At 39.4% G+C, this 12639-nt stretch overlaps 1 long non-coding RNA gene across 1 annotated transcript in view; it reads right to left on the bottom strand.

Annotated features, from left to right (window-relative positions):
* Positions 1 to 2295: 2295 nt before the first annotated feature.
* Positions 2296 to 12639, bottom strand: part of LOC130455081 (uncharacterized) — a 42817-nt gene continuing 32473 nt past the window's right edge. Inside the window, exon 3 of the long non-coding RNA XR_008912936.1 lies at positions 2296 to 4005. This is a non-coding gene — a long non-coding RNA (uncharacterized LOC130455081). The remainder of the gene's footprint in view (positions 4006 to 12639) is intronic.

Below are 12639 nucleotides of genomic sequence, written 5' to 3' on the forward strand. Positions count from 1 at the left end.
GATGGCTGGCTCTCAGTGTATCTGTCTGATGGTCCAAGGCTTTAGCCCCAGGCAAATTGTCAATTCTCTGATTCTGCGCTGTCTTCCCGGGGAAGCTCAGGGTCTGCCCTCCCCTGCCTGCTGGCGTTTCAGGTGTTACTGCTCTCAGTTCTCTCCAGCTGCTTCTCCTCTGCCTCACTTCCACACTCTGAGCCTAGCACAGCACTGTCTGCAAGGTACCCCAGTGGCTTTTCCCTCCCTGAGGTTCCTGTCCTTTCGGGAGGCCCTGCACTCTAGGGGGGAAGGGGGTCCTGGCCTCCCTGAGGGCTCCTGATGGGATTCTGGGTTGGTCTGGATGTGCCCCTAGGCAAAAACCTCCAATGAGACTCCAGTGGAAGGACACAGCCACAGGGCTACAGGCTCCCACTGTCTCTCAGGCTGCTTCCCTGCTGTCTGTGTTGGACACCCCTAGCCTGGCCCAGGTTGCTTTCCAGGTGCACCCTTCAGAAAAGCACCTTTGCCAGCCCAGAGGTTCCCGCTGCTGCTGGGGGCTCAGTGCTCTGGGTTGGGGGGAGGGGTCCTGGGACCTTCCTTCTGCCTTCCCCTTAGACCCGAGTATTCTAGGATTCCGGCTTTTGGGGGACGTACATTTTGATTTGAGTCCAGAAGGAGGGTTCTCCGGCTCTGTCCTGTTGTTAAGTTTGAATTTCAGTCTCCTAGAATTTAGCAGATATAAGCTAATGACACCATGAGACACCAAGAAACAATCCAACAGAATGAAAAGAATGAAAAAGTAGAAGAAAAGGGACAATTTTCTTATTGGAAAGAAAACTGACTTGGCAAATAAGAGATTATTGGATTAATGGAATACCTAAAAGTCATGATAAAAAAAATGTAAAAAGAACCTGGATATCTCATTTTAAAAAATTATCAGGGGGAGTGTGGAGGGGGGGATGTGGGTAGCTCAGTGGATTGAGAGCCAGGCCTAGAGATGGGAGGTGTTAGGTTCAAATCTGACCTCAGACACTTCCCAGGTGTATGACCCTGGGCAAGTCACTTAACACTTATTGCCTAGCCCTTACCACTTTTCTGATTTAGAGCCAATACGTAGTATTGATTCCAAGACAGAAGGTAAGGGTTTAAAAAATGATCAAGGAAAATTGTTCCAATATAGTAGAATCAGAGGGTAAAACAGGCATTGATCTTTTCCATAATGAAATCCCAAAATAAAAAATATGAGGAAAGTTATAATAAAATTAAAGAGCTCCCAGGTTAAGGAAAAAATATTATAACTATCAGAAAGAAACAATTCAAATATCGTAGAGAAACAGTCAGGATAACACAAGATTTAGTCATTTCTATCTGTACAGTTTGGAAGGGCTGAAATTTGACATTCTAGAGGGCAAAAGAGATAGGAATCCATCCAAGAATTATCTACCCAAGAAAATTAGTATAATTCTTTGGGGGTGGGGGAATGGATACTTTAGGAAATTGAGAACTTGCAAACATTTCTAAGCAAATACCAGAATGGCATGGACAATTTTATATACAAACAAAATACTCAAGAAAAGCATAAGGTAAACAGAAAAGAGAAATAATAAGAGATTCAATAAGTTGCTACCATATTTTTACACAGGAAGACAATAGTTGTAATTTTTAGGAACTTAACCAATATTAGGACAAAGAGAAGGAATATATATAGACAGAAGATGTGAGTGTGAATTAATTGCATTCATTAATTAATATAATGGGATGTTATCACAAAAATAAAGAGATAAAAAGACTATAGTGGGAGAAGAGAGAAAGGAGTCAAATAGTGGGGTGAATTATCGCAAATAAAATAGGGGGAAAAGAGCTCTTACAATGGAGGGGGAGGTGAAGAGGTGGAGGGTAATGCTTGAAGTTTACTCTCATTAGATTTTTCTTAAAGAAGGAATAACACATACTCAATTGGATATAAAAACATATCTTACCCTAAAGGGAAATTTAAAAGTGTGGTGATAAGAGAAGGAGGAGGGAGTGAGTAAAAGAAGGGAAGACAGGTTTGAGGAGACAATGCTCAAAAGTAAACCACTTCTCAGGAGAGATAGAGCAAAAGGAGAGAGAAAGAGATTAAACAGGATGAATATAAGATGGAGGAAAATGCACGATTAAGAATTGTAAGTATAAATGGGAATTAATGAATTAAAAATAAAACAAAAGCAGATAAAATGAATCAAAAATAAGAATCCAACCATATAGTATCAAAAAGAAACACATTTGAAGCAGAGAGAAAAAACGTGTAAAGGACTTGAAGTTAATCTCATGATTCAGCTGAAATAAAAAAGGAGCAATCATGATGTCGAAGAAAACAAAAGCCAAAATGGATCTTATCAAAACAAATAAGGAAAGAAATTATAACTTACTAAAAGGTATCATAGACAATGAAGTAATATAAATGCTGAATATGTATGCACCAAATGGTATAGCATTCAAATTCAAAGCAGTAATCATTAAAACAATCTGGTATTGACTAAGAAATAGGTGGTGAATAAGTGTAATAGTTTAGAAGCACAAAACCTAGTAATAAATGATGACAGAAATTATTTTTTTGAAAAATAAGAATATCTAAGCTTTGGAAATAAGAACTCACTATTTCACAAAAAAACTGTTGGGAAAATTGGAAAATGCTATATCAGAGTCTGGGAATAGAGCAAAATCTTGTACCACATACCAATATAAAATCAACACAGGGGCATGATTTAACACAAAGGGTGAAAGCATAAGCAAATTAGGAGAGCATGTAATAGTTTACCTATCAGATGTATAGATAACTGAAGAATTTAGGAACAAGGTATAAATTTTAAAACTATTCCACCCTAATCAGACCATACTTTGGAAGATCTGATTTACCTATTTCCTGATCAATAACAATAGAGATACTTGGACTAACAGAATCAGGTCTCTGAAACTCTACATTTCTCTACCCTCCTTAGTTTCACAAGATCAGGAAGGTCTGCACCAAACTCAAGAATTAAGTATCTGAGAAAAATGGCCTTCAACAGACATGTGCAGAAACAGCAAACAGACCCCTGGGCTGTCCTAAGTCAAGCTAAGCTATGATTGCTACAGATGAGATGCAGGAAAGTGATGTAAAACTGTCTACATAAGGCACATCACTGGTTCTCTTCACCCTCTTTCCCTGGAGAGGCAACTCTGGCTGGCAGTGTGCTAGGCGTTCTGACATCTTGGAGTGTTTGCAGTTATTTGTCTCAGTTTGGCAGTGAATTTGCCCTTGAGCTGATTTAGTTTTGGGCATCTTGGCTGAGCCCACTTTGGAGTTCAGTCTGATTCCTTCCTCCTTCATGCTCCAAAACCTTACTTTCTAGATCTTCTAATCTTCCCACCAGTACGAGCCATGCAAGAGAAAACCTTACTCCTTTTCCTTCTTCTTTCTCCTTAATCTCCTCCACAATCAATTAAATCACCATAAAATTTCTAGCTGATTAGGGTATTTTATTATTTGGGATTTTCCCTGGTGACCATTTAAATTTAGATTTAAGTCACAATGCTAAAATTATCTTTACAGAGGGGTAAAGCCAAGATGGTGGCTTAGTAGCAGCAAAAGCCAAAAACTACTCTGACTATCCTTCTAAACCAATCTTTAAAAAGCACTTCAAAATAACAAGCATCAAAATCCAATAGAGACCCTGAGTTAGGGGGCCCTCCTGCTGAACACAACTTGAAAGGTAGGCAGAGAGAGTTGATTTTCATAGGACAAGGGGGAAGTGGAAGCAAAACTGCACACAGAAGAGTATTGGCTGACCACCACCCCCCCCCATACACATACATATCTACTGTACTAGATTCCAAACCTGGGCATAGACCAACTTCAGGATACCAGGACCTCGCTGCAACCATAAAAGAGCACCTCATATCCACTTCTTGAGTCCCAGGCGTAGGCATCAGCTCCCAGTGAGATATGGAAGTTCATAGCCCTTTCAAGCCTCCCCAGCTGCACAGAAGACCTAGCCCCAGTTCAAAGCCCTGCAAGCCAGCAGAGGAGACAGAATCAGTAAACAGCTTATACATATAGGTTCTTTCTTTAATGTTTTTATATAAACACAATAGTGTTATCATTATATCAAAAAAGTAATCACAGTTTAGACTTCCAGTTGCTTTCCTAAGTGGACTTTACAGTTCCACTAACAGTGTATTTGTGTGTCAGTTTTTCCACAAATCCCTCCAAAAAGAAATTCCATGGGAACCGGAATGACCTCCAAGAACTGATGCAGAGTGAAAGGATCAGAACCAGGAGAACCTTATATACAGAGACTGATACATTGTGGCACAATCAAATGTAATGGAATTTTCTACTAGCAGCAATGCAATGACCCAGGACAATTCTGAGGCACTTATGATAAAGAATGCTATTCACATCCAGAGAAAGAACTGTGGGAATAGAAACACAGAAGAAAAACATGTGCTTGATCATATGGGCCAATGGGGGTATGATTGGAGATATAGACTTTAAACTATCACCATAACACAAATATCAATAATATGGAAATAAGTCTTGATCAATGACACATATAAAACCCAGTGGAATTGTGCACTGGCTATGGAAGGTAGATGGGAGAAGGGACAGGAAAGAACATGAATCATGAAACTATGGAGAATTTTTCTTAAATAATCAATTAAATAAAAATTTTTAAAATCCCTCCAAAATTATAATTTCTTGTTTTAGTCAATTTTTCAAATATAATTGATCTGAAGTAAAGCTGAATAGTTCTTTTTCTTGGGTGGATTCTTTCTTACTAGTGTATTTCTTTTTTTTTTCAAAGCTTGCCTTTCAATTTTTGCAAACTTGCTGTTCATATCTTTTGAAAATTTGTCAAAGGCTGTTACTCATATATTTGCATCAATTCTCTCTAGATATATCAATTAGTCAAAAGCAATTCATTAAATGAACGATATATGTTTCCATCAGAAAAGTTGCTATACATTTTTCCCATCTAAGAATTCTAATAATAACTATGAATTTTGTTTTTGTAAAAGGTTTTACATTTTATGTAATAAAATTGTCCATTTTCTCTTCAATAATCCTTTCTCTCCCTTATTTAGTCAAGAACTTTCCCCCTAGCCATAGTTGTGAAAGAGCTCCCTCCCCTTATTCTATAATTCATTTATTATGTGCCATATCTAGGTGATACCCATTTGGAGCTTATTATATCATATACTGTGGGGTATATGGGGTGCTCAGGGAGGGGTAGTATCTCTGGTATGGAGGGCTTGTCATGCCCTCCTAGGGCAGCTCTCCAACCTCTGACCCTCACCTGACACCCACTCTCACTTGTGGCTCCCAGTAGCTGCTAGCATGCGGCAGTGGCTACACCCCCGGCAACGGCTTCGACAGGCCGGCTAAACCTTGTGAGGGTAGCCATCGGGTCATCGACCCCTGGTGAACCAGGGCTTTGCTCACCCAGCATTTGAAGATATTAAACAACGTGGATGCACCCATGATCAAAACTGGCATCCCATTGACTACATCATTATACACTGGCGAGACATCCAGGATGTAAAGATCACCAGAGCCATGAGAGGAGCTGAATGCTGGACAGACCACCGATTGGTTAGAGCCACTCTTCAAATGCGCATTGCGCCTCGCCATCCAAAATGCGCCCAGACAGTTCCTGCATTTTACAAAGTGAGTCATCTTAGAGATCCATCTTATTTGCAAACATTCCAGTCCTGCCTAGACGACAAACTGTCTGCCAAGGGACCACTCACTGGAAGCTCAACCGAGAAATGGAACCAGTTCAGAGACACAGTGAAGGAAACATCAAAGGCAGTCCTAGGCCCCAAACAATGCAACCACCAGGACTGGTTCCACGAGAAAAATACTGCTATTGAAGACCTATTGAGCAAAAAGAACAAAGCCTTTATGGAGTGGCAAAATAACCTAAACTCTGCTCCTAAAAAGGACAGATTCAAGTCTTTCCAAGCCACAGCACAGTGTGAGATCAGGAAGATGCAAGACCAATGGTGGGGAAAAAAGGCAGAAGAAATTCAACGCTTTGCTGATATGAAAAACTACAAACAATTTTTCAGTGCCCTCAAAACTGTCTATGGGCCATTAAAACCCACCACCACTCCCTTGCTATCCTCTGATGGAGACACTCTCATAAAAGATAAAAAAGGCATCAGCAACAGGTGGAAAGAACACTTCTGTCAGCTTCTCAACCAACCCGCTTCAGTCGACCAAAGCGCCCTTGACCAGATCCCCCAAAACCACACCATTGAACAACTTGACGTCCCTCCTTCAATAGAGGAAGTCCAAAAGCCATTAAACAAATGAGTGCAGGCAAGGCACCTGGTAAAGACGGGATTCCAACCGAGGTGTACAAGGCCTTAAATGGAAAGGCGCTTCAGGCATTCCACTTAGTGCTGACCAGAATATGGGAAGAGGAAGACATGCCCCCAGAACTCAGAGATGCCTCCATCGTAGCCCTATACAAGAACAAAGGTGCACAAGCAGCCTGTGACAACTACAGAGGCATCTCACTACTCTCCACTGCTGGAAAGATCCTTGCCCGTGTTATACTCAACAGACTCCTGTCATCTGTTTCAGAGCAGAACCTGCCTGAATCACAATGTGGCTTCTGACCAGATCATAGCACCATCGACATGGTCTTCACGGTGAGGGAAATGCAGGAAAAATGCCTTGAGCAGAACCTGAGTCTCTACATTGTCTTCATAGACCTAACAAAGGCATTCGACACAGTGAACAGGGACGCATTATGGGTGATCCTCATCAAGCTCGGTGGCCCAGCAAAATTCATCAAACTGATCCAGCTCTTTCATGTCGACATGACAGGGGAAGTCCTATCTGGTGGAGAGATTCAGATCGCTTCGACATCTCCAATGGCGTGAAACAAGGCTGTGTCCTCGCTCCGGTACTATTCAACCTATACTTCACCCAAGTATTACGACATGCTGTGATGGATCTAGGCCTGGGCGTCTACATCAAATACTGACTGGATGGCTCACTATTCGACCTTCGCCGCCTGACTGCAAAAACAAAGACAACAGAGAGACTCATCCTGGAAGCTCTCTTTGCAGATGACTGTGCTCTCATGGCCCACCAAGGAAATCATCTCCAAACCATTGTGGACAGGTTCTCCACCACAACAAAACTGTTTGGCCTGACTATCAGCCTCAGCAAAACAGAGGTGCTGTTCCAACCTGCACCAGGGAGGCCAACGAACCAGCCGTGCATTACAATCGACGGCACGCAGCTTTCTAACGTCAGCACTTTCAAGTACCTGGGCAGCACCATTGCCAACGATGGGTCACCACGAGATTAATGCCAGGATCCAAAAGGCCAGCCAGGCACTTGGGCGGCTGTGCTGCAAAGTCCTCCAACACAGCGGTGTAAGCACTGCGACGAAGCTCAAAGTGTACAACGCAGTGGTCCTCAGCTCGCTCCTATACGGTTGTGAGACATGGACACTGTACCGGAAGCACATGAAACAGCTGGAGCAATTCCACCAACGCTCCCTCCAGTCAATCATGAGGATCCGATGGCAGGACCGAATCACCAACCAGGAAGTCCTCGACAGAGCCAACTCCACCAGCATCGAAGTCCTCAAAACCCAGCTCCAATGGTCTGGACACGTCATCCACATGGACCCACAGGGAATACCAAGACAGGTATTCTATGGTGAACTGTCAGCTGGACTCAGGAAACAAGGCCGACCAAAAAAAAGATTCAAGGATCAGCTAAAGTCCAACTTGAAGTGGGCTGGCATGACACCGAAGCAACTAGAACTCGCTGCCTCTGTCAGAAGCAGCTGGAGAACCCGCATTCACCATGCCGCCACCACCTTTGAAGATGAGCGACGTCGACGTCTTGCCGCTGCGCGTGAACGCCGACACCAGGCCACAGCCGCACCTCCTGTAACAACTGGCGTCCCAGGCCCCATGTGCCACAAACTCTGTGCCTCAGCCTTTGGACTCCAAAGCCACATGTGGGTACATCAATGGATGATAATGCACAAAGACAATTGTCATTCTCGGCTTCTGAGAGACTACTACTATATCATATACTGTGAAATATTAATGTAAACTTCATTCATACCAAAGCTTTTCCATTTTTCCCACAAGTTTTTGTCAAATAATAAATAAGTCCTTACCCCAGGCCTTGTGTATATCAAACACTGCTACAATGGTCAGGTGCTTCTGTGTCTTGTCCACCTAACCTATTACGTTTTCTGAGCTTTTCAATATTTAAAACAGAAGTAAACTATTTTATTTTATGTTTGGTTTGCTGTTTTCAAGGATAATTTGAGGTCTGTTTCCACTAGATGTCCTTCCTTCCCAGATTTTTTTCACTATTTCCCTTGAGACATTTTACTTTTGTTACCTTTTGTTGAATTTGTTTTTTTCCCCTAATTTCAATTTGGTTGTAACAGCACTCATGATTATAAATTAATCTAAATGAGAATTTTAAAGATACATGGTCATTATCTGACAAAAATGCTCAGAAAACTGAAAAACAGCATGACAGTAATTAGGCACTGAACAACACCTCATGCCATCTATCAGCGTTAAAGCCAAAATGTATATATGATTTAGAAATAAATGGTGAAAGCATAAACAAATTAAGAGAACATGCTATCAAGAGAACATGTGCTATCAAAAGTGAAATGAAATGAAGCAAAGTTGGGTGACAAGAACCAAGAGCAGATTATACATAGTAATAGCATTAATTGATCAACTGTGATTGATCAGCAATACAAGGAATCAGGACAACCCCAAGGGAATCATGAGAAAAAAAGCCATCCACCACCATAGTAGGAACTAATGGAGTCAATGCAAATCGCAAAGCGAGGCACATTATTCTTCGCTTTATTTCTTCCCTGAATTTTTCTCTGGTGAAAAAGATACCTGTCTTCTTTCACAGTAGGATGAACATGGAGATATGTATTATATAATAGTACATATCCAATGTATATCCTATTAACTGCCATCTTGGGAAGGAGAGAAGGGAAGGGGAAGGAAGCAGGAGGAAGGGATAAAAACATGGATTGCAAAATGTCAGAAAATTATTATTTAAAAATATTGCATTTGTATATAAAAATAATTTCTTTAAAGTTACACAGTAAACCAAAAGATAGGGATCTACTTGTGTAGTTCATTTACCTTGCAATGACCTGTCATGATACTTTCTAAGACTCTAGTATGTAAGTATGGCTGTTTATGAATTTTCATGCCATACCTGCTATAAATGTGGCCACTGAAATGATAGAGGAAATTTTTAGATGAGAACGTCTCCGTTCATGGCAAACTCTGAGAAAACAGTCTCTCTGGACTGAGGCCCCTTGTCAGCATCATTAACTTGCCAGATGCCTTAGTCTGATCGTTCGTGCTAGTTCTCGTCTGCAAAGACCATCTATCCAATGACCTTGGCCACTTCAGAACTTATCAGTTTGGCACTTATGGTAAGAGTTCCAGAGACAGATGGTAGGTAGGAACTCAATGGGGCTTAGAGAAGCCATTCATCTTAACAGCAAGATAACATAATCACAGCCCATCATATTGTCAGGGATGTCTTGAGGAAAGGCAAGTGGCAGGAAGATTTATCATTTTCATATACGGGGACCATTTAGACTGACGTGCATTTTTCTTATCCAGCTGGAGTTCCTTATGTAGATTGACATAGACAAGCCTGCTTTATGTTTAGCGATATCAAGCTGGAGAGTGTCATCGTGAAACTGGGTTACAAATAGTGTGAATGTTTCACAAACAAATGCAACGGTGTTGATCCAATAAAATGATTTAAAAGATGCTTTTTTATCTTGGTTTCAAGAGACTCCTCTCTTGGAGTTTATGTTGGAAGACAAAAATATTACTTGTCATATATTATCCTTGGTGTATACAGTGCAATAATAAAAAGGATCGGTGAACTCCTAAGTTATTATCCGTTGGCTATTTTTTTTTCTAATTCAATTCAGGTTTTGCACAAACCTAAAAATAACAATTCTGAGGTTCATTCATTCAAAACTGTCTTGCTGAATTTTTATAACCTAAGGAATCCATTAGCATCTCACATCTTGTGGTCTCAACTATTTTCAGTGACTTTGCTTTTAAAAATTGACTTAATGGCATATTTCTTATTTCTTGCCTCAGCCATAGTTTGTTATAGCCCTGGATCCCAAAATTGCCATAGCTCTGGCCCTATGTTTCAAATTCTGTTAAAATTACTTTAATTAAAATGTGGACTCCTTTTGCTAACCTTTGATTTTAGACTGGGATATACAGAATCCAGAATCATTACAGGGTGATACTTTTGCTTGTCTGAGAACTGACTCAGTTATACTTTCAAAAATTATTATGCTTCTCATCTTTATTCAGAAATAGGAAAGTTGGATGGCCTCACCTCTTCTAGTGAACTTCTTGGTGAAAGCCACTGTGTGCTATCAAATGATGACTTACAGTAGAATGCTATCATGTGACAGGGGCACATCATGCCTTCCCAGTTCTTTATCCCTCATTCCCTTAGCTATTCTGTAATCCAGTGCTCCTGGGCTGTTCCATTAATAAGATACTCCATTACTTACCTCTAGGCATTTTCTCTGGCTATCTCTCAAGCTTAGAATGCATCCCAACCCCTCAAAGAATATTGATGTCCCTAGCTTCTCTTAAATTTCAAATAATATTGACTATCTATGAAGCACTTTCCAATCTAATTGTCTTTGAGATTCTAGATTTAAATGTTTTGGTGTTTCAATTTTAAAAAATATTTTATTAGAAATTTAATAAAGAACAATAATACCTATAACTATATTTTCTTAGTAACTTTATATTTATATTAACTGTAATATGGATAACATCATGACTGTTATGGTCACTCCAAGACCCTATCAGGATTCTTTCTTTAGTAATTTTTATTTATTTTTTCTCATATGATCATAGTATATACTCCATGTTTCTAATTATAAATTTTATGCTTTGCATTATTTTGCAAGGAGCTCTTTTTTTTTAAGAATATTCTAATACTCTTAGCTTTGTCCATTTATCTTTTAATTGGGTTATACAGAGGAAATATATTCAGAATAGTTTCTGGGAGCTCATTATAATCATTATATTGGAATATTTTATTTGCATATTAATAAATAAGTTATATTGAGAGTCTGTAAGTTACCAGTCTCAATGTGCCAATGCCATCATGGGGTAGAGGGCCTCTTACTGAAATAACAACACTGTCAAATTAGAATAGATCTATTCCAAGGAAGTTATATATTCTGGAATTCCTTAATGTAAAAAAAAAGTAAAGTAGATTTCCCCATGTCATTTTGGCATTTGTTCCTTAATATAAAAAATTAAAGTAGATTTCCCAATATAATTTTAGCATTTGTCAATTAAAACTAAAGACTTAGATGATACACTTGAAACATAAATTTTAAAAGCAGTATCTTTAGAAGGAACAGAAATGTAACTGACTTGCCTCTGAACAGTCCAAAGATATTATTATTGCTTTAAGTGATCTGATGACCTCTTTATCCTCCTATAAAGTAGAACATTACTGAATATAGACACAATAAATTAGTTAAGGCCAGTATCTGACTCTCCTGAGTGTACATCTAATCTGGTTTCATTTGGGGGCAGTTCCTGACATCTTTTAGCATCTCCAAATAATCCAGGATTGTCAGCAGTACCTACAGTATGAAGTGGCCATAGTCAATCATCTGACATCACTATATTACTAACCATATCCTCCAGAAAAATTGGACCACCAGCTTCCAAGGCTCATGGCTTCCACTTGAGGTAACCATGACTAGAAGACAAGATTAGTGCATAGATCATCTGCCAATTCTCTTCCCAAAGGCTAGGTTTTGGATAGACAAGAATAGCCACAGTTAAGTCTTATTTTTTTAACTAAGCTAAATAGAGTAGTGCCAATGTTATGATTTATAAGTTTTTAGAAGCTCTAGACCTATTAATTGGCCAGTATAAATACAGCTATGATTAAAATACAACAAGTTGTAACACAGGCAAAAATAGAATACTAAAAAGTTATGATGAAGTGTATAGATATCTAGAGTGCAATTTGACAGCATCTATATTCAGATCTTGTCTGAAACACTAATTCATTGTATGACGCTGAATAGGTCACATGAAGACACAAGATCACAGATTTAGAACTGAAAGAGGACTTGAAGGTCATCAGGGATAGTCCTTTTATTTTACAAATGAGTAAACTGAGGCTCAGAGAATTTAGTGGTTTGCCCAGTTTCAGGCAAGAGTCAAATTCAGATCTACCTTACTCCAAGTCCAGTTTTATATATACCTTATCACCTAATTAATTTCCTTACCCTGGTATAAATATTTCACTATATTTGGATGACTTTCTTACTTGTGAAAGTCTTCATTAGCAAAACAGTCATCATCCTGATAAAACCAAGTTCATATTTCCCTTCTGTAATTTGCCTCTTTTTGTGACAAACTTATTTAAAACTAATGAAATTCTGTGTCAAAGGGGACACTCTCAAATATTTACCCAGTCAATTTTATTATGCAAATAAATTAACATGAAATGAAAATAACTGATCATAGTCTAGTTTCTTATAGGCCAAATTGTTTGAAAATGAAACTTTCCCTGTGTCCATTGAATTCTCT

Source organism: Monodelphis domestica, chromosome 6 (assembly GCF_027887165.1).
Source record: "Monodelphis domestica isolate mMonDom1 chromosome 6, mMonDom1.pri, whole genome shotgun sequence".
Lineage (NCBI taxonomy): Eukaryota > Metazoa > Chordata > Mammalia > Didelphimorphia > Didelphidae > Monodelphis > Monodelphis domestica.